This window comes from Saimiri boliviensis, chromosome 10 (assembly GCF_048565385.1).
Source record: "Saimiri boliviensis isolate mSaiBol1 chromosome 10, mSaiBol1.pri, whole genome shotgun sequence".
Classification (NCBI taxonomy): Eukaryota; Metazoa; Chordata; class Mammalia; order Primates; family Cebidae; genus Saimiri; species Saimiri boliviensis.
Window position 1 is genome coordinate 42,831,115 of NC_133458.1, and position 23,560 is coordinate 42,854,674.

At 36.1% G+C, this 23,560-nt stretch overlaps 1 long non-coding RNA gene across 1 annotated transcript in view; it reads left to right on the forward strand.

Moving 5' to 3' along the window:
• LOC141580172 (uncharacterized) overlaps positions 1–23,560 on the forward strand; it is a 143,102-nt gene that overhangs the window by 7,005 nt on the left and 112,537 nt on the right. The window lies entirely within an intron of this gene.

Here is a 23,560-nt window from a genome sequence, read left to right on the forward strand (position 1 = left end):
GTACATTTCATGAGCCAGCAGGGTATTTGAATATCATTTACAACATTGTTTCTGAAAAAAATGCATTCCAAGTTTTGGGCTTGCAATAGAATCCATTTTAATTTGGTGAATTCCTATATATGTCTATCAAAAGTCATATAGCAAAAGACTTTTTAAGCTTTGATTACCTTGAACAGGATAACTGTTAAAGTATTTTCAGTCTTGTCCTAGGTAAATGAGTAAAAACAATCTACAAACTGAGAGAATAAGACTAGATTCTCAGTTCATATTTAATTGTAAGAAACAATCATTGTCTCTTGAGATTTTTTAAATTAGGTTATAGCACAGTTACAGTAGTTGAGTAGAGAATGTCAATGCAAGTTCTAAATTTGTTTAGTAAAAATTAACAAATCAATATTTTTTTTATCAAATTACAATATGCATATCAAGACAATAGGATTCCTACTCTGTTAATAAGTATACATCTGTCTTCATATTGTATTATAAAAATAAGAATTTTATGCCTAATTTTTTGGAAAGTTTAAATTATGGAAAGCCATAGAAAGCCATTTCTAGATCCTGATCTTATTGATTATATAATCAGTTTTAATAATATCAACATTGCCTTGTGATTTAAACAAACTGGTAAAGTTAAAAAGGCATATAAAATAATTTTCATGATAGGAATATGCAATGTGAGCATATTATTTAGTTATTTTGATAATATTCTAAGAGTATATGAACACCAAGTACATATTTGAGTTTACTTCAAGACTATTATACAGAATATTATCAGTGTTTTCATGATCATAAATAAATATGGTTCCTCTCATAAGAATATATGATATGTATTAGACAGATAAATTTCTGCTAAAGTGAGATTTCATTTCTTTACCCAAAGATTCTTACATTTTCTGACTTTTTTTGAAGTTATAAAAAATCTTTTTATTACTTCTGTGATCCTTTGTCCATCATGTTGTTGATTCATCTTCTGTAACAATTCTCTTTTCCACCTCCTCACTAAATTCTGTGAATCAGGATCAAAGACAAAGATGTCTGAACTAGTGAAAGAAATGTATGATATTTTAACCAATTGAAGAAAACTCATTGATACCCTCTATGGTTTTTTCAAATAACTAGGTCATTAAGGATCATAAATCATAAAGTATCATCGCTAGAAAAAAATGGATATCTGTTAAGCAAAAATCCATGTTCATTAGTCCATGATCCTATATGCAATCAAGTTCAGGTAATTTATTTTTACATAAAGGATATGAAAACTCTATGTTGGAACATAATGCTATTGGGAAAGGGCATGCAAAAAATGAACCACTGAAGGCAATTTGACTTCTAAAATGTGATTAGTAAGATGAGCTATACCTTGCAGATTTTACCAGGGAAATGTGGCAAGCATATGTAGGACTTTCAAAGGAAAGGAAGTTCATACAGCTCTTTGACTGTGAGAATTAGATAAACTATAGTCATAAAACATAAACCCTTTTACTTCCTGAATTCAATTCAGTTTGATTCATTTCAGCAAATATTTATTGAGTCCACATTATTTGTCTGTCAATATTTAATAGCGTAGCATCATAATCTTTGGGTTAGATAAGAGCTTAGAGGTCCCCTAATCCAAGATTCTTCCCAAAGGAAGAATTTGGGTATGGATTTTTGTTATGAAGTGATACTTCTTGGAGTCTTTTCATTAAAAGTAGTCAGGAAACAGAGTCCAGAGATGGCTAACTACCCAAACTCTTTCCCAAATTTCTTGCATTTCAAAATAAGTGTCCTTAAAACTTCTCTTGATTACACGTTGAGCAGATTACCTCTGGAAATTTATAGCCTAAACTGGAACTGTAGTACTTATTTCTTGGAAGCTTGCTGTTTCTGACTCCACTCCCCCAGGCAAACCTAGACTTCTTGTCAATTCTTTGTTATTTCTTTCTAAAGGTTTATAAACTAGAGCTAACTCTTGATCCCTCTACAACAGGGTCTGGGGTCAGTCTTCTCCCCTAAGAGTCTCTGTTGTAGAGGGATCGAGAGTTAGCTCTAGTTTATAAACCTTTGCATTTTCATTGCCTCCTCACTATTGGCTTTGGACAGAGCATGGGTTCCTTATTTTGCTTAGTAGCCACCTTGAACTTTATATGAGGCAAGTCCTTAATTCTACAGTCATCAAGTTCATCAAGGATTTGATACTTAGGAGGGATTCTTTTACCAACATGAGGCGACACAGGTGGAAGAGAAAACATCTAACGAGCACCTGTTCATTAGGACCAGAACAGGACCAGTTCTCTTCTATGGCAGAATGTTGGGGAGTGCTTCCTTGATAACATTCTGGAAAGGTGTGGATATTTAGGTTTCCTTTGCAGTGGATGCTTAAGTTTCCTTATTTTGCCAATTCTACAGTGCCTTCTGGAGAACTTGCTGGCCAGAGAAGATAATCTTGAAGTGAAGATAAAGGATAATCAGGTGCATTGCATTTACTGTTAGATATATACCTTAGTTATCAACCACAGTTGAAGTCTAAGATGCTTAGAAGAAACAATCTGGGCCAGTGCAGTGGCTCATACTTGTAATCCCAGCACTTTGGGAAGCCAAAGTGAGAGGATCAGTTATGTTAAGGAGTTCAAGACTAGCCTAGGGAACATAGAGAGACCTGTGTCTCTACAAAAAATTTAAAAATTAGCCGGGCAGTGGTGGTGCGTGCCTGTGGCCTCATACTCGGCTGTCTGAGGTGGTAGGATCACTTGAACCCAGGTCAAGGCTGCAGTGAACCCTGATTTCACTACTGCGAGCCAGCCTGAGCAACAGAGTGTGATCTTGTCTCAAAAAGAGAAAAGAAAAAAAGATAAAAAGAAACATTATCTGTATGGAGATTTGGTGGAGCAGGCTCAGTTAAAAGTATGTCAGAGATATACTATCTCTACCATTCACAGTCATTAAACAGAATAGGTGTCACTGTTATTTTGCCAACTACAGACTAACTCTAAAATATAATTTGAAAATTATGTAGCAAGAGAGATGCTTGACATAGTAATTATTGAATGGGGTTTTTTTTTTTACTTTTAAAATAATGATAGATAAAAAAGGAAATTCACCATGAAAAATGGTTCTTCTCATTTAGTGACATTTGGGATTAACATGCAATTGGTACAAGAAAAATTTACTGAGAAAAGTTTTAACCAATTGATTTTAGGTTGCAATTTAAAAAACCATATAAGAAAATTGTCTTACTAGTAAGTGTTCAATTTTTTAGCTCTATATTCTGACATCTTCTATTCTAAAATATATCTTTGACTATATTCAGGTTTTGATTACTGGTTCTGATTTTGGTAGATTTCAGACTCTCATGGAGGCAGTACACTTAAGAGTGTTTAATTTACTGATGTGTAAATGTTAACATAGGCAATTTTGATAATCCTTAAAGTTAACCAGTCACTTATTAAATTAGTCCTTTTGAAAGTAAGAGTAAGTTTTGTCATATATTTTACAAAGTAGGCATTCAAAAAAGGTACAAGAGCTACTATTTGGACAGGAGCATGCATATAAATGAAAATGACAACTCATAATACTAAAAATAAATTTATAAATTGAACTTTATCAAAATTAAAACTTTTACTCTGTGAAACCCTGTTAAAAGGATGAAAAGTTGAACTACTGGGATAAAATATTGGCAAACCACATATCTGAAAAAAGATAAAAATTCTCAAAACTCAACACTAGAAAAATGATAGTCAATTAGAAAATTGTCAAAAGACATGAGAAGACATTCCACCAAAGAGGAAATACAGATGAAATGCAAATATTGCACATGAGGCAATATTTAATCATCAGTAGCTATTACATATCCATTAGAACTACTAATATAAAAAATGGCAGCTGGCAAGAGTGTGGAACAACTGGATGTCTAATGCATTGCTGGTGAGAATATAAAATGGTACAGCCACTCTAAAAATTAGTGTGGCATTTTATTTTAAAATGAAACAGATTCTATGCAACTGAGCAATTGCCCTCCTGGGCATTTATCCCAGAAAAATGAAAATTTAGGCCTATACAAAAACTTGTAAAGGAATTTTTATAGCAGCTTTATTTGCAATCTCCTCACACTGGAAAACTCAAAATATTCATCAATATGTGAATGGTTAAACAAACTGTGGTACATATATACATGGAATACTACTCAGCAATAAAAAGGTAATGGACTATTGATACATATAATAACTTGGATGGATTAAGGACATTATGCTGAATGAAAAAAGCCAATCTCAAAGGTCACGTGGTACATGATTCCATTTATGTAACAGTCTCTACATAAATTATGGAGATGGGAACAGTTTGGTGGTTTCCAGGGATTAGTGGTCATGGGATAAGGGAGTGGGTCTGACTACAAAGGAGTAGCATAGGAGATGTTTCTTGTGATGGAATAGTTCTATTTTTTATTTCTCTGGTGGCTACACAGAAATACATATGTGATAAAATGTCACAGAACTGTGCATCATAGCAATGTCAGTTTCCTGGTTTTAATGTTGCACTATAGTTATGTATGTTGTAACCATTGGAGAAAACAATGAAAATTGCAAAGAACCATTCTGTATATTTGAACCTTCCTGTGACTATCTACCTAATTATTTCAAAATAAATAGTAAAAAAAAAAAAAAATTAAAAATACATATGTAGAACCAATGGAGAAAGTCAAGAATTAGAAGAAAAAGGGGATTGTAATAAAACCAGGGGAGATAACTACTGCCCCCGCCCTTAACAGACAATTTATGTCCCTGGATAATATTTAGCAAAAAAAAAAAATCCTCTCATTCTTCTGTTGAACAGTAATGCCTATTTCCACATGTGTAAGCATAAGAGGACTGCTGGGAGATAAAGGCATTCTGGAGGTGGATGGTGGTAATGGTTGCACAATCATGTGCATGTGCTTTGTGCCACAGAGCTGCTGTACCCTTGGCAATGTTTGAAATGTTATTTTGTCTTGAATATATTTTACTACAAACACAATATTGTGCCCCTTTGGGTTCCACCTATGGCAGCTGGGAAATGATTTTTTCTTTTTTGTATATTCATGATTCTTGTAGAAGGAGAGACTATGAGGGCAAAAACTAGAGTTCAGTCCAACAAAAAAGAAATTGAGCAAAGAAAGAACCAAATTAATTGTGACCTTTAGATTTTTAGATGCATATTATATAAAGGAATTCTGTACCTTAAAGTGACATTTAGTCTTGCTTTTGTTTTCTAAAATGCCAATGTTGTTGTTATTTTTCCTGAATATAAAAATGAATATGTTCATGGGAAAAATTACATAATAAAGAGAGAAATAAGGAAGTATAGATTAACCAAAATTCCACTATCAAGAAGTTACCATTTCTTTCTTTCTTTCTTTCTTTCTTTCTTTCTTTCTTTCTTTCTTTCCTTTCTGTCTTTCTGTCTTTCTGTCTTTCTTTCTGTCTTTCTTTCTGTCTTTCTTTCTTTCTTTCCTTTCTTTCTTTCCTTTCTTTCTTTCCTTTCTTTCTTTCCTTTCTTTCTGTCTTTCTGTCTTTCTTTCTGTCTTTCTTTCTGTCTTTCTTTCTGTCTTTCTTTCTGTCTTTCTTTCTTTCTTTCTGTCTTTCTGTCTTTCTTTCTGTCTTTCCTTTCTGTCTTTCTTTCTGTCTTTCTGTCTTTCTGTCTTTCTTTCTGTCTTTCTTTCTGTCTTTCTTTCTTTCTTTCCTTTCTTTCTGTCTTTCTGTCTTTCTTTCTGTCTTTCTGTCTTTCTGTCTTTCTTTCTTTCTGTCTTTCTTTCTTTCTGTCTTTCTGTCTTTCTTTCTGTCTTTCTTTCTGTCTTTCTTTCTTTCTGTCTTTCTGTCTTTCTGTCTTTCTTTCTGTCTTTCTGTCTTTCTTTCTGTCTTTCTTTCTTTCTGTCTTTCTGTCTTTCTTTCTGTCTTTCCTTCTGTCTTTCTTTCGGCAGGGCCTTGCTCTGTCCTCCAGGCTGAAGTGCAGTGGTGCCGTCATAGCTCACTGAGGCCTCAATCTCCCAGGCTCAGAGGATCCTTCCACCTCACCACCCAAGTAGCTGGGACTACAGACATATACCACCATACCTAGCTAATTTTTTATTTTTTGTAACAATTGTTGTCCAGATTAGTCTTGAACTCCTGGGTTCAAGTGATCCAGTCATCCTGACTTGGCCTCCCAAATTGCTTGAATTACAGATGTGAGCCACTGTGCCTAGCCAAGAAATAGCATATATTGTTCCCCAATGATTTTTGTTTATTCATCATACACATAAACACACATGCACACACTCTTACACTGACACTTAAATATGCTTTTTCACGTAACTATGTTGTATATATTGTTGTATATAAATTAATCTAGAGCTATGTAAAAATTTTGAAGAAAGCAGAATATGATATATGATTGAACCATGGTTTAATCAATCAATTATTATATATCAGTTTCTGATAGAGGGGTGCGAAATTTCTTGCAATTATTATAAATTTGTCCACTTCATTTGTAACTCTGTTACTGCTTTATATTCTTTAAAAGTATGCAATTAAGTGAAAACCATTCATGATATGTTTTATCTTCTTGATATATTATTCCTTTCATGACTACAAAGTGTTTCTCTTCATTCTTTTTATTGTTATGAATTTCTTCTGAGGATGGCTTAGTGGTTCCTAAAAATATTTGGAAAGGTAACATTTTTAGTTTAGCTTGATTATAAGAACATTTTAATTTTCTTTTTTAAAAAATCTGTTTATTATGTGTTATTTTGTTTTCAGATAGGTAGAATTTCTAAAACTTCTGTTACTGATAATTGTATTACTATAGAACATAATTTACATGATATTTATTTATACTTCTCTTATGAACTAGCGAAAGGATAACTTTCCCAAAATTTTATGTGTGATTGAAAAGAAATTTGGTTCTGGAGTTATACATGTCTTCTAGTTTTAGCTTGTTAACTGTATTCTTCAGATCTTCTGTATCTTTGCTTATTTTTTGTTTGCTTAATTTAGCCGATTTGAGAAGGCTATAAAAAAACTTCTATTAGAATTGTTATTGATTGTTTACTGCCCCCCCCCATTCAGGTCTGCTATTTGTTATGCTACTTTTGAGGCGATATTTTATATGCATACATGTTATTGAAACATTCTTATTTTTTTATTATTTTTATAACAATGCACTGTTCTAGTATCTATTTTTATTGAGGAAAAATGTTGCTGTCGCTCTGTTCTTTAGGAGTTAATATCTTTTTTTATTTTTGTAGCCTTTAAAATTTTATCTTTATTTTAGCTAGGTGAACTTATTTCTAGGAAGTTCTGCTATTATACCCTTCAAGTAACACTTCCTTGTCATGCCCTTCATTGCTCTACATCCGAAATGCTTATGGGCTGTGTAATGGAGATACTCAGTCTGTCCCCCATCTTTCTTAATTGTTCCTTCATATTTTCCCTCTTTTTATATCTCTAGGCTGTATTTTGCATTAGTTTCTCAGCAGTATCTTCAATTCATTAATTTATGTTATTATTATGATCTGTTTCTGGTTTAGAGTTTATCTTAAAAATTAGATCTCTATATTTCAACGATTGTATTTTTTATTATAAGCTTTTGTAATAGTTCTTTTTCTACTTACCTCTTATTTTTAAAAATTTATACCTGATTCTATTTTATACTTGTTGTTCTTTTAATGTATATTTTGCCTTGATTTGTGTCTATGAGCAGTCCCAAACAGACCTATTTTAGAGTCTCTATATGATTTTTCCAAGATATTAATTTTATCTGGGTGCATTCATATTCTAATTTTGCTTTGCTGTTGTTGACTTCCAGTAGTATGTTTATGACTTTGATGTCCAATTCTGGCCTCACCTTTTTATCAGTTCTAACCCTGTGTCCTGTGAAGGGCACCATATTGTAATCAGTATCAACACATGATGATAATGTAATTTGTATGTACATAAAACTATAGCCAGCCAGGTGGAAGAATCAGAGGCATATGTGCACTAATCACATCGAGAATTAACTTATTAGGGCTACTTAATTTACCTATGTATAAACTTTACAAGCAGCTGTTTGTGGTAAATAACAAAACCAGTGAAATCGTAGGACAACTATGGAATCATCAGCACAAGCTAGAATAATCATATCTAGGACCCACATATAAGATTTCCCAAATAAGAGCTCTAGGCTTCCACATTTCAGTGGCATTTGCCTCCACTCCAGGGGTGCATACAGTCTTCTCTTCCAACTCTGGAAGATAAAGTGTTTAGCAGGAGATTCAAGACCTCAAGATAATAAGAAATCTTGATTTAAATATATTCCTTAGTGATGGCATAGGCCAGGAATCAGCAAGCTTTTTCTGTGAATACCCAGATTCTAAATATTTTAGCTTTGCAGGTCATCTGGTCTCGGTTACAACTGTCCAACTCTTCATAGAAAGAGCCATAGAAAAATATTTAAACTATCGAGAGTGCTATGTTCTAATACTTTAGAACTTTTAACGTTCTAAAACTTTATTTATGAGCACCAGAATTTGAATTCATATCCTTTTTATATGTCACAAAATATTATATTCTTTAGATTTTTTTTCACTAACATTTAAAAATGCAAAAATACCTGCTGACTATACAAAAACAAGAGCTGGATCAGATTTGTTAATTCGTGGTCTAGACAACCACTGGGAATAAAGCAAGCATCCTAGCTAGAAGGCTGCTAATAGGCCATTGCCAACACCCACCTGGACATTAAGATGATAAGATTAAGTCCTTTTATCCCCATCACAAAGAACTGTGTGTGTGGTATGGATTAACAAGAAAATCTGAGTTACACAGATTATATAATTGCATATTTGATAATATTTTGTCATGTTCAATAATTCAATCATCACTTTAAATATTCTGAAAAGTGTGCTCACTTCGGCAACACATATACTAAATATTCTGAAAAGTTTTCACATTATTACATGAAAATGGGGTAATTGTAGCAAAGTTCATTGTAGATCTTAGATACCTTTAGTTTTGAGAGTATTTTCACATCAGATTTCTACCAGTGATTTGGAATTTTGAGCTGCAGGATTATTTTGAGGAAGGGAGATTTTCTATGTTGTTGGTTTGTTGTTTTTAACTCAGTCACCTTTAACTCTCTCTCTTTCTTCTCACCCCGATGTATTTAACAGCTTTGTGTTCACTGTACCTGCTGTCCTGGTCCTACTGCCTCCCTTTGAGCTAGTCTCAGGCAGCATGTAAAACCGGTAATACTTTTTCTATCTCCTTCAGTGAGTTTGACTTTGGTCCTCCTTCCTTTCGGAACATACTCTGTCCCCTTCGATCTGCAGGAGCTAAACTCCTGGTTACCACTGCTTATAACACCAAGTATGTTTCAGCCTTACAAACTGCTTTGCATTTCTGTTCCAGGGAAATTTTTATCTTGTTATTGAGTCCAGAGTTTCTGGTTTTCCTTTTTATTTCTCACTACTATAATTTTGAGCCAAGGGAGCACTCTTTATACAAAGAATCACTTATAATTTACTGATAGAAAATCTATATATGTATTTATGTGTGTGTGTGTGTGTATATATATATATATATATATATATATATATATAGTAATCAGGATATATATATAGATATATATGTATACACACGTATATATAAATATATATGTACACACACACTTGTCTGATTATTTTCTTAGTACAAATTCACTAAAGTAGAAATCCTATGTAAATGATATGTGTAAAGTAAATTCTTAGTCCTGTTGACATACAGCAAATTGCGCTCTTTCCTCCACATTGTATCCTACACAATACTTTTTTTTTAACCCACTTTGATCTTTACCATATTAAGCAAAAATATAGTTCTTCTTGTTTTTTAATTGCATGCTTTTTCCTTCACCACTTTTATTAAAGCATAATTTACATAAAATGAGTTGTGGAATATTAAGTACAAAGTTCAGTGAGTTCTGACAAATGCATACATTGATGAAACCCCTACTTCCGTCATGAGATTTAACTTTTATTCACTTTAGAAAGAGCACTTTGTTTTCCACTCCATCAATCAACCACACAAAGAAAACCATTGTTCTGATTTCTTCTACCACAGGTTGGTTTTACCTGTTTTAGAGCTTTATGCAAATTGGCTTCTATCATCTTTTCTGTCAGGCATCATTCACTAATGTAACAATTTTAAGGCTTATTTGTGTTGTTTATATCAATAGTTCACTCCTTTTTATTCCTGAGTAGTATTCCATTGTACAGATATACTATAATGTCTTTACCTATTCACTTATTGATGACTATTTGGACTGCTTACAACTTGGGAATGTTAGGACTGTCTAAATTTTTCATTTTTCAAGCAGTTTTTCTCCTATTATTTGTTAAATGCAAAACAAAAAGCAGCAACAGCAACTACTATAATAACAACCCCCCCCAAAACAAGAAACTTTTGTGTTCTTTAAGAACTCTTTTACCTAAGCAATAGAAAATTTGACTAACAGTAATTTAAGCCATAAAGCATAATTATTGTGCCTTAAAAAGAAATCTGATGATACAGATTTATGGTTGGCCCAGTGGCTTAAACATGTTGTTAATCACTGGATAATTTTTATTTTTTAATTCCACTATCCTTAGTGTATTGATTCTTATATTTGTGACCTTATGCTTGCAAGATGGTTCCAAAAACTCCAAGCATTATGTTCCTGTTCACTGCAAGTAACAGGGTGATGGGGCAATTCTAGCATGTTCATTTCTGTGCCATTTTATAAGAAAGAAAATCTCTGCCAGTACTCCCCAGCAGACTTTCCTTCATGTCTCACTGACCTGAATGATGCCTCAAGAGCAGTTGGGAATGGGGGCAAAATTCTAAGATTGCCTTCCTTGAAACGATCATGTTTTATTACTTGGAGCTGAGTCCATTGTCATGACAGACAAATTAGGGTTCTCTTGGCAGAGAGATTAGAGGGAAATGATGATAGATTTGGAGCTAATACCATTTGCCACCATACTTTTCCTTCGTTTCTCTTTATTAGTTCATATTTCTTTCTTATTTGAAGTTTTTTCTTAAATTCTGCCATTTCAAACATTCTTCCAGTGGCACTCACAGAGGTATATGTAATATATTTTTTATTTGTGTGTGTGTGTGTTTTGAGATGTGGTCCCACTTGTGTGTGTGTTCTAAAAGATACTGTTGATGAATAAAAGTCAACACATAGAGCAAAATGTAATCTCCCAAATATTTTTCTTGGATTTTGGTATCTTGTCCATATTAAAGAGATGTTTTAGAAACATAGATTCTCTCCCAACTTTACCATGTCCTAGGAAGAAATATTCCCAGTGTTCTGTTCAAATTTTCCATCCTACTTAAGCCAGCCATTTTTGTTATAACTTGAAATGTTATATTTAATATATACCAGCTGTATAAGAGTAACCTTGAATTTAAGATATGATGGACAAAAAAGAAAAGCTTTTATCACAACTTCCTATGTATATTTTCATCAACTCATATGGTGCACATCTGGGCCTTTGATAGCTATGTGTCTAAAAAAAAAACCTGTTATATTCAAAATTAATTTTAAATCTTGTGTTTTTCTCCATTTCAGTCACTTAAAAAGATAAATATTAATAAACATAATCATGACCCTATCTGTGAAAGTCATTTGAAGATAGTGATAAAGGTGGATTGACAGAATCTAAGTGTGATACATTGAAAAAAATTATTGAAAAACAAGGCAGAAAGAAATGAACAATTATTGAATACCAGTAAGCTTGGTGCTTTGCACACTACCTTTGATTTAGTTCTCCCAAAATATCTGCGAAATAGATATTATCTGCAATATGCAAATGAGAAACTAAGGCTCAAGGAACTTATTTTTACTAAGCTACACACATTAAAAAAACCCCAAGAAACAATAAAAAGAAAAAAAGAAAAACACATAAGAATGATCCCTACCATGAGGGTAAATACCAGTTCTGTGCATTTGTTTGTTTGTTTGTTTGTTTGAGATGGAGTCTTGCTCTGTTGCCCAGGCTAGAGTGTAATGGTGAGATCTCGGCTCACTGCAACCTCTGCCTACTGGATTCAAGTGATTCTCCTGTCTCAGCCTTCCAAGTACACGGGACTGCAGGCATGTGCCACCAATCAAATAAAAATATTAATAAACAATTAGGAATCAACCAAACACCTTAAAGAAGCCAAGTCAATGCAAATAGAGATAATATCAGCTAACTCTTTTTTTTTATGCTGGAAAAATGAAAAATGTAATTTAGAAAACCCAAGAAAACATAACATTTAAATGTTGAATGGCTCTCCCACTTTATCATTATTTTCATCACAAGCAAATGGTTACTCATGTTCTAATATCTAGCAATGTTTACTTTTATTCCACCAAAGGCACATGCCAGATGGATTTAGAAAGGTTTAATTAAATAAAACTTGTTCACTAATCAGATAATTTAAATGGGCTGAAAAACAGAATACCAGGAAAACAACATGAAAAATGTATTAGACTTTGATTCCAGTGAAAATGTGAAACAAACCTAAAACAAAAACGTCACACAATTTGAGCAGAGAAAGCACTAGAAGGAAGTATCATCAAAGAATTTAACCCCAATGAATTTTATGAGACACTGTCATGCAAAATGGAACTGTGATAAAAGAATAGGCAAAAGAGTGAGAAAAAAGGGTGAGAAAGAGTAAGGGTATATGGTGGAGAAAAAAAGGAATAAAGGGTCTGGGCTGTGTGTTAAGGGAAGAGTAGGAGCCCTTTTCATGGGGATCAGTGACGATAGCCTTGCAGGCAAAGAAAAGAAGTGTGATGATGTAATTACAAAAGAAAGTTAATGGATAGATGAGAAAAGCTTTATCATAGTTAGAGTAATCGGAGGACAAAGAAACTTTGTCAGAGACATTTAGGCAGGGCGCACTGTCAAGGAGCAAGTCGAACCAGATTGAACAAGTAACTTTAGAGTCAGAAGTAACTGTGGGTGTGTCTGTGCATGTGTCTGTGTGTGATCGTGCACTATGTGTTTGGGCATGGGGGCGTGAGGTTCTGAAAGTGTAGGAGTAACAGAACACATTTTCCAGAAATTTTGATTTTATTGTCTCATAGTTGAAATATTACTACTAATTATTCTATGATGTAGAATGTCAAATTCTAATGAATTGTTAAGATAAATATTATTTATTTTTAATTAACAAATATAATTGTATATATTTAGCATATAAAATATGTTGTTTTGAAATATGTATATTTTGTGAAATGAAGCTAATTAGCATACACATTACCTTATATGCTTATTTTTTTGTGATGCAAACACTTCCTTCTAGAAGTTAAATTCTTATTTCTTAGCAATTTTCAAGAATACAGCATATTGATATTAACTATAGTCACTATACTTTAACATAGAGCTGTTGACCTTATTACTCCTTATTTTTATATTTATTAAGATAAATTATTAATCACCAAATATACATATGTCTTCCCTGGGTTTCAGGGATCCACTCATTCTGCTCCACCACTGCAGGAAGGTTTGAAACTGACTTATAAAAATATAAACACAAAAAAGCAAAACAACAACTATCCAGATAAATTATGGATACATTAACATATAATAACCCAGTGAATTTTACCTTCTACTGATTGTTTACCTTTTATTAAATTATTAATGAATTCCAAGCACACATTCTTACTTTTTTTGCTAAGGCAGAATTTATAGAAACAATTGAAGAGCCAAAGGATACTTAAAGACAATCTAATACATTTCCCTCCTTTTACACACTGAAACCACAAAAAAAGTGACTCAGATATGCTTTATATATTTATATATAATTTTTTCTTTTATGTCTTGTTTCATTTAGCATTGATTTTAATGTTTTTCTTTAAATTGTTAAAATTGGGACTCTGAGTTATTATCCTGAGTCCATTAGAATGATTTATTTTCTTTTTTACCTTAGCGAAAGAATGATGAAATGATTATCATTAAGGAAATCAAATACGTTTGCAGTCAAATAATTAGCACTTCATCCTCTGGTAATGAAACAAGCCTTGAGTTTTGGGGAACAACATTCATTTATTCATTTAACCCATATCTTTTTATTGAAAAGAAATGTGGTCTTGTAGATAAGTCACTAATTTGTATAATGCATCTTAAAAACTAAATATATTGGGTTAAAAACGCTCATATTCAAAATTCTTCAATCGCTCATCAAAACTGCAGAATGAAACCCAAAACCTCTGCTTAGCACAAAAGCCCATTATGTGTACTGCATACTCCTTCGGTCTCATTTTCCCCTTGTCTGCTCCTTCCTTCCATTGATTCCCTTAGACTTTTATTTTCATTACTACCTTGCACTTCCTAGATTTTGTCGTTTTCCAATTAACCAAGTCAAAGAAAACTTAGGAGATTTGCCCAAGTCTTGCCAAGAATTGCCATCACTGCAGTTATACGTTGTAGCTACTCATTAAAAATAGATCTTAGGACTCCAAATCCAGCATATTCTCTGGTGTAGAGGTGCCATTTGAACCCACATACACACACACACACACACATACACACACACACACACACACACACACACACACACACAGAGAGAGAGAGAGAGAGAGAGAGAGAGAGATAAATGCCATGATAACCCTGGAAAACATCCAGTGAAGTACCCTCAGGCGTACTTGCATATCTTGTGAATGCTCAGTTTTTTATTATTCACTATACTGGTGTGGCGTATGCTCAGACAAAATTTAACTTTGAGAGAGACTACCTTGTCCACTCTGGAGCAGCAACATCTTAATGCCTCTTTTTAAGTAAAGTCTATATAGTCCAGATACCACTCTATAACGTCTACATGGGATCTTTCACTTGGAATTTTATAAATATAATCAAAATACTTTTTCATTATATCCACAATGTGGTATGAGAATTTCATACATTTAAAACATAACATTCATACTTTCAAAGAATATAATCATTCTTACATTCATAAATAACAAGAAAAAACCATAAAGATTATGAAGAGTTAAGGCCAAGTATATACTTAGAAGGCACAGTCCCCAAGATTACCTTCAATTGCAAGCTGAGGGTATTCCCAAAACCACCCTCAGGTTTGATATTTCATTAGAAATTAGAAATTTTCATAGAACTCACTGAAAACTTTTTTTTTTTAAATGATGGGATCTTGTTCTTTCACCCAGACTGGAGTTCAGCGGTGCCATCATAGTTCACTGCAGCATTAAACTCCTGGGCTCAAGCAATCTTCAGCCTCCCAAAGCATTGGGATTAGAGGTGTGAGCCACCATGTTCAACCACTGAAAATTGTTATGCTCACAGTTTATTTCATGAAAGTAAAACAGATTAAAATTAACTAAAAGAAGAGATGCAAAGGGCAGTATCCAGCCGGGTTCCGAACATGAAGCTTCCATTGCCTTTTCTCTGTGAAGTCAGGATGTGTTACTATCCTAGCTTTGATGTTTGATAATATACATGGAGTATTACCAACCAAAGAAGCTCACTCAAGCTTTGGCATTTACTGCAACTTCCTCATGTAGGCGTGATTGGTTAATTGATTTTCCATATGATTGATGTTAGCCTCCAAGTTGACTGGTACTATATGATCCAAAACCCCCACCCTAAGTTATATTGCTAGTCTTTCTGTCATAGCTAGCTCTCACCCTAGGACCATTGGGTGTGGCTGGTCCTACTCTAAGATCTAGTAAGGCTAGTCCCCACTCAAACAAGGATACTCCTGTTAGGATTGATATAGTTTACTTTGCAGAAACCAGAAGCAAAGCCCAGCCTTCTCTTTGGGCAAATATAAATTCTTTACTACTTAAGTAATCCTGTGGCCTTTGGCCAAGGTCTTGTATAACAAATAATCATGTTTGTTTGAGAATTTGTGTTTAATACAGCATTTATTACAGATAAACTAATAGTACCAATATAAATATATTTAACATTGGAGGATGCAGTGTTGAGGTAGGGATAGATTTGAAGAAAAAACCAACCTAGCCTACAAAGCCTACAAAAAATTTCATTATTTTTCATAGTTTTTTTCCTGGGCTTTACTGTTATTTGTGTTTTATGATAAACATGTATAGAACTATTTAGGCATAGAAATTAGCTGATGATTACTGTCTTTGTTTGTTTGAGCTGCTTTAATGAAATACCATAGACTGAGTGGCTTAAACAAAGAAAGTTTATTACTGACAATTCTGAAGGCTAGGAAATTCAAGATCAAGACATTGAGAGATTCAGTGTCTGGTGAACCCACTTCTTTGGTTCATAGACAGCTGTCTATGCAGTGTGTCACACTTGATGGAAAGAGGGGGAGAAAGCTATGTGGGTCCCTTTTATAAGAGCATTAACCCCATTCATGAGGGCTCCACTCTCATGATCTCATCACCTCCAAAAGGCCCCAACTCCTAATATCACTTCATTGGGGTTAGGTTTACAATAAATGAATTTTGGGGGACACAAATATTCATTCCCTTGTATTGTACTGCTTCCCCAAATTTGTTTTTCTCACATGAAATATACATCCATTCCATCCCAACTACCCTCAAAGTCAACTCATGACAGCATCAGTTCTAAAGTCTCAAGTCCAAAGATTCATCTGAAAATTATCTAAATCAGATATGTGTTATACTCAAGGTATGATTCATCCTGGGTAAAATTCTACTCCAGGTGTGAACCTATAAAACCAAATGAGATATTTGCTTCCAAAATACAATGATGGGACAAGCATAGGGTAGACATTCCCATTCCAAAAGGGAGAAATGAGAAAGAAGGAAGAGATGATAAGTCCCAAGCAAATCCAAAATCTAGCAAGATAAACCACATGAAATCTTGATGCTCAAGTATAATCTTTGGCTTTACACTTTGTGCTCCAGGACTACAGTGGCAGAGGACCTGCCTTCTAGACATTCAGGGATAGCAGCATCACCCCCACAGTTCAATGGGGGCACTAGCCACATTATGGCTTTCTGCAGTGGCTCTGCTTATGCCACACCTCTGTGTTGGGATGAGTGGGATGGTTACTCCACCAGGCTCCACTGAGCATTGATTCCTTCTTTAAAACTGAGGTGGAGGCAGCCTTAATTCCTGGGCCTGTGCACTCTGAGCCTGTGATGGGAATGGCAGCCCTGATAATTTCTGAATCATCTCGGAGGTCTTTCTTCTCCTGGCTTAAAGAATAGTACATGTCTGTGGCAGTCTTAGTGTGTGCTGCTATTCCAAATTACCAGAAACTGGGTAATTTATAAAGGCTAAAAATTTATTTCTCCCAGTTCTGGTGGATGGGAAGTCCAAGATCAAAGCACTGGCAGGTTTGGTGTCTGGTGAGGGTCCCAGTATCTCCTTACAATGGCACCTTGATGCTGCATCCTCTGGAGGGGAGGAACTTGTGTCCTTACATGGTAGAAAATACGAAAGGGGAAAAGAAGGCTGAACACACTGTTAAGCCTCTATTATAAAGGCTTGCATTCAATCAGCGAAAGAAGAGCCCTTATGATCTAGTCACATCTTAATACTGTCACATTGGCCACTAAGTTTCAGTAGATGAATTTTGTAAGGGACATATTCAAACCATAGCAGCAGCTGCATAGTTCAGTGACCTGGTCCTGTAGGGTCTGAGAAGTCTGACAGTCATCTTAAATGTGTCCTACTTCTCTATTTCCTTTAGTCCCAGCTTGGCAGTGTTTCTTCTTGTATAGTCTTCTATCACCGTTACTAGCTTTTGTTGAGATGGTTGATTCAGTCCGTAGTTTGCCTCTATACTTATCATATTATCAAACAGTCAGTTGAGCACACCCTTAATGTTCTCTTCCAAACATTCTTTCTCATTTTTTTTTTGCAATATGGATAGGCTGAGAATTTTCCAAAATTATACTTTCTGCTTCCTCTTTGCTTAACACTTACATCCTTAAGTCATTTTCACTTCTCAAATTTTACTATAAGCAGTCTGAAGAAGCCAAGGCATACCTTCAACAGTTTGCTTAGAATCTCTTCAGCTAGATATCCAATTTTGTTGCTTGCAAGTTCTGCCTACACTAGACAAACACTAAGAATGCAAACACAATTCTCTGAAACAGTCTATAAAACAGTAGAACATGAACACAATTCAGCCAAGTTGTTTATTACTTCAGAAAAGGGATCACCTTTGCTCCAGTTTCCAATAACATGTTCTTAATTTCCATCTGAGGTCTCATCAAATGGCTTACAAAACTTCATTCATGGCCATTAGGCTTTTTCTGGAATGCACCTCAAAACTCGTTTAGCCTCTATGCATTACCTAATTCCAAATCTGCTTTTACATTTCTAGGCATTTGTCATAGCACCCCCTGCCCCCCTCCCCCCACCTACTTGGAACTAGTTTCTGCCTTAGTCCATTTGGGTTACCAAAACAAAAATGGGCTGAGCAGCTTAAATAAAAACTTCATTTCTCACAATATCATTTCTTGCTTTGGGCCTCTTTCAAGATGTTAATGTAAAATTGGATTTTTTTGTCATTATATGACCCATTTATTAATTTCCTTGCCCTCAGCTACTATTACTTCTCTACATACATAGCTAAACCTTTCTACTTTTGGAAGGGATATTAGGTTCTGCCAAGGTGCTGGTCCAGATTGCCAGCAGCAATGCTAGTCTAGCAAATTCCTCCCACTCAGTTTGTTTCTAGTCATTTAGAGTAGGGTTACATAGGTCCAGAACCAGTCAGTGACCTCACCCACTACACAATATAAGCACATTTATTGTCAACCACAATTTTGCCAGATGGGATAAATACATAGGCCCTAGAAATTCCGACAAAAGTGTTAACAAGTACCATTCCAGTTTCCTTACTTAAGGATCAACTCTGCTTCCTGTACCCACAGTTGCAGCCCTGGTCTTGAATCCATTGCATCAGGTAAGAAGGAAATTTCAAGTTATCTAGTGTTATTGTGAAGACTGGCTAGTATGAAATACACAGGAAAGGCCAGCAGAAGGGAAACTCAGGCAAGAGTTGATGCTGTAGTCTTAAGACAGAATTTCTTCTTATCCAGAAAACCTCAGGTTTTTGTCATGAAGACCTTCAGCTGATTGGACAAGGCCCACTCATACTGTGGTGGGTGAGCCACTTAAAGTCAATTGATCATAGGTATTAATCAAATCTGGAAAATACCCTCACAGCAACGTAAAGACTAGAATTCTGTCAAACAACTAGGCACCACAGCCTACCATGTTGACAGATACAATTACCCATCATACCTTCTTTGATCAGATTGGTAGACTTCCAAACAGAATACTGTACATTCACCTTGTAACTGCCACTTATAAAACAAACAGTTCTTTTCCAGTTTACTATGGCATTTTTCTGGACACTGACCTTCCCATTAGAGCATTTCTTTGCGATTACTTAAGACATTATGGTGGTTCAGATTTCAGGATTATTTTATGTCCTTCCGTCATAGGAGCAGTTTCAATTAATATCCAATAGCATGCTAGTAATTGTCTCTCAAATGGATATTTTGTGGTTCCAAATCCCAGTGGATATCTCTGAATAGTACTTACAGGCTTTCACCAAGTCCCAGGCCATGTCCACACATAGCTATTGTAACAGACCATTTGTCTATAATCGCTTTTTTTTTTTTTTGGTAGTACAGATACTCTAAACTGTTATAAATTAACAACTGTGTGGTTTAGGTAACCTTATTGATTCTTATTTAACATGTCCAATCAATATTGGCAGAAAGGTGGGTTTACATGTCTTCTGTATTGGAAACCTTCGTCATTAAAATACGGTATCCATTACCATAACACATTCAGGTAAAGGAGATACAAACACTTCACATAAAGCCATTTAAAGATTCCAGTTTCCATCCAAACTTTCACCTAAATTCCATCAACTATTGAATTCTTATATCCTACAGGGGATATACTAAGATGAGGCAGACTTGTCTCTGAGGCGCATGGTCTGGCAGGTGCGCAGGACCATTTCAGAACACACGCAGAGGAAACAGGAGAGCTGGTGGTACAGGTTTTTGGAAAAGAGCCGATTTTAGTTGTAAAAAGGACAGGAAGCCCTAGATATCGCATGGTTTTAGGCCTTAGCCTCACCACTCTTGCGAGCTTCCTGTCCAGGAGGGCTATCAATGCTTCAAATCTCCTCAGTGTCGACCCTAATGTTCTTCCTACTCCTGCGAGCCATCCATCCATGTGAGGTGAGAAATCAGTGGTGGGGGCTAGGCAGGGTGAGGCTAGCAGAGTCACTTATGGCCAAAAAGAATTATTCGGAGGTTGGTTAATAAGCAGGAGAGACAGAATGGGGAGAATAAAACTGTGTGTGGGAGTTGGACACCTCCAGCCAAAGAAGGTAAGGCATAGAGACCTCTTACCGCCAGGGAACAATCTGAATCATGGCACCAAATATGTTAGGGGGTGGGAATACCTGAATTATCAGTGTGAATCTGTACAAGTCTGCAGCAAACTCAATTCTTGCCTCCACAGAAGAAAGAATTTGGCTGAGGGGCATAAGGCAGAAAAAGAGACTGAGGCAAGTTTCAGAGCAGGAGTGGAAGTTTGTTAAAAAGTTTTAGAGCAAGAAAGAAAATAAAGTATACTTGGAAGAGATCCAAGTGGGTGGAGGTCAAGTGCCCTGTTTAACCTTGATCCTAGGACTTTATATGCTAGCCTACTTCTGGCATTTGCACCCCTTTTCCTTCATTCTTTTCTTTGGGTGAGCTGCCTGTATCCATGGCACCCTCCTTGTGCCAGGGAGGTGAACATGTGCAGTGTGTTTAGGAAGCTGTAGGCATGCTCACCTGAGGCTTTCTTCCCTTTTCTGGTGGACTGCCCCTGGAAGGTCAGACTCCACCACTTCGTTTCTTAATGCACATGCTTGAGCTCAGTCGCCCAATTCCTGATATTTTATTAGAAACTTCTGAATACACATTTTAAGTGTTTTTATCTCTAGGGAAATTGTCTCTTCCTGACCCCTGTGACCAATTATCATTTTAGTGTGACAACTGTGGGCCATGAGGAAATTGCTACGCCTTGGGTTGTGGAAGGAACAGGCACAGATGGAAGAACAAAAAGAGGGGTACCAGCAAGGGGGACCCTGGACCCCCCCATTCTCAAATTGTCTGGAGAATAGGCAGCTGCCCTGGTCAAAGCACGCAGGGGGTGACTCAGGCCAAAGGATGCTGGGGAATAACCCTGGTGAGGGGTTCAGTCCTGCCTCCTGGGGGTGACCCCAGCCCCCAACTACCAGTTATTATTTTTAGAGAGGCAATGTGACAACTACTGAACCATCAGCTAATGGCTGCCTGACATTTCTGGTGGGTGGGTTGGTAGGGGGCTCTTCTATCCTGCTCATGCCTGACTAGATACCTACTGTAACATTTAGAGATTTCCACAATGCTGGGATGAGTTCCTTGACTCTCCACTTGGTCATTCTCTACTCTTGTGAATCAGCCTAACCTTCACTATCTGCTATTTCAGCACATTCCCCACCAAATCACACCCACTTCTCCCCTGTCCCCATCCCCTGGCCTTGGAAGCAGCTCTAAGTCTAGTGTCTGTTGCTGGGAAAGGCTGGGTTCCAAGCAGGTCCCAGCATCGGAGTCCACCCCCAAATTTTCTTTTACTTTCAATTTCATTTTACCTAAATTTTGGGTCCCTGAGGCCAGTGGGTATAGCTTGAACTAGCCAGAATCCATGCTTGTTCCATCATTAAGATCTGCCCCGTTTTTCCTTACTTTTATTTTAGCTGTTAGAGAAAACAATGACCAAGCCATTGTGTATTTCACTTGTTTCTTGTTAACTTGCATTTTCTTATGCATCTAGTGAACCAACTTCCTGGGAGTTCTAAATTCTATTTGTGACTTTTATAATACCTCCAGTTCATTGCACAGCTGTAGTTTTATACCATATGACTCTGGGCCTTTGTGAAATCAAAAATTCATCCTATGCACCCTCTCATCCTTCTTCCCAAACCACATGATTCAATGAGTCAGGGTTGTTCCAGTAAATCCCACTTCACAGAAACCAACTGCAAGAAGCTAGGGCCAACTGTGTGGTTAGAAGTCACTGTCTCCAATATTTCTCTCAATTTTGATACCAATTGCAAGTTTGCAGAGATTCCCCAAACTACCCAGAGTGCTGACAATTTGCTAGTGTAACACATAAAACTCACTGGCAGTGAATATACTCTTGCTTATGGTCTATTACAGAATAAGATTATAGATTAAAGTCAGCAAAATGAAGAGAAACATAGGGCAAAGTCAAAGTAGGTTCCAAATATGAATTGTCATAGTTCTCTCCCCATGGAGTTTTCTGGCATTTGGTGTGTGACAGTATCAATGGAGTATTGCTAACCAGGAAGCTCACATTAACTTTAGTATTTAGAGTTTGTATTGGACTTCATTAAATAGACATGATTGATCACCACATATCGTTGATCTCAGCCTCCAGGTTGACTGATATTGTGTGACCTAGAGACTCCATGGCTAGTCTTCCTGTGTGGCCAGTCCCTAAGACTATTGGGTATGGCTGACTTCATCCTAAGACACACTGGGGCTAATTCCTCTCTTAAACAAGGGCATTTCTATCAAGCATGATCTAGATTACCTTCCAGAAGCCAAGGACAAATATCAGACCACTCGTTGAGCAAGCCAAAATTTTTTACTACACAAGAATAAGCTGGATAGTGGTGATGGTCTCCAATTTCTGCTTGATAAGGTGGAATGTTTAGTCAGGTCACCTTCTGTGTGCTTCACCTTGCTGTGTGATAGCTTTTGCAAAGTGATTGCCTATAGGTGCTGCCTGCTTCCATTTTCACATCTCTATTTACTGATCACTGAGAGTTCTTAGTTATATACATGGTTATGTCTGTGTCCTAGGAAGATGAAAGATTTTTTTTTTTTTGAAATGGAGTTTCGTTCTTGCTGCCCAGGCTGGAGTGCTATGGCAGGATCTCGGCTCACCACAACTTTTGCCTTCCGGGTTCAAGCGGTTCTCCTGCCTCAGCCTCCTGAGTAGCTGGGATTGCAAGCATGCACCATCATGCCTGGCTAATATTATATTTTTAGTAGAGATGGGGTTTCTCCGTGTTAGTCAGGCTGGTCTCGAACTCCTGACCTCAGGTGATCTGCCTGCCTCAGTCTCCCAAAGTGCTGGGATTACAGGCATGAGTCACCATGCCTAGCTGAAAGATCTTTTAACGCTTCATTGCTAGGCAGTCTCATCCTGCCCGAAAAGGAACTAAAAAAGGAACATCATTTCCTGAGATACGTGACACTTCCTTTGTAACACCGTTAAAGATTTCCTAAGCAACAGTATCTCTAGTCATAGATTTTATTCACTGTGGATAACCAAAGTTTGTAGTATAGTGGTTCTAAAACTTTATTCAAATCTCCCAGAGATATTCAGTGGGTCTTTAGTGCAAATGGAATTTGCGTGTCTAAGTTCCCAAGAGATGCTGATGACACTGGTCTGCAGACCACATATTTGGAGCCTCTGTTATAGCATGTGGTTTTAGAAATCATCTGTTCACGTCTGCATCTTTGTTGGAAGGCAAGCCTTTCAACTACGGAAACTGTTTTTCATCAATATGTTTCCATGACCTAG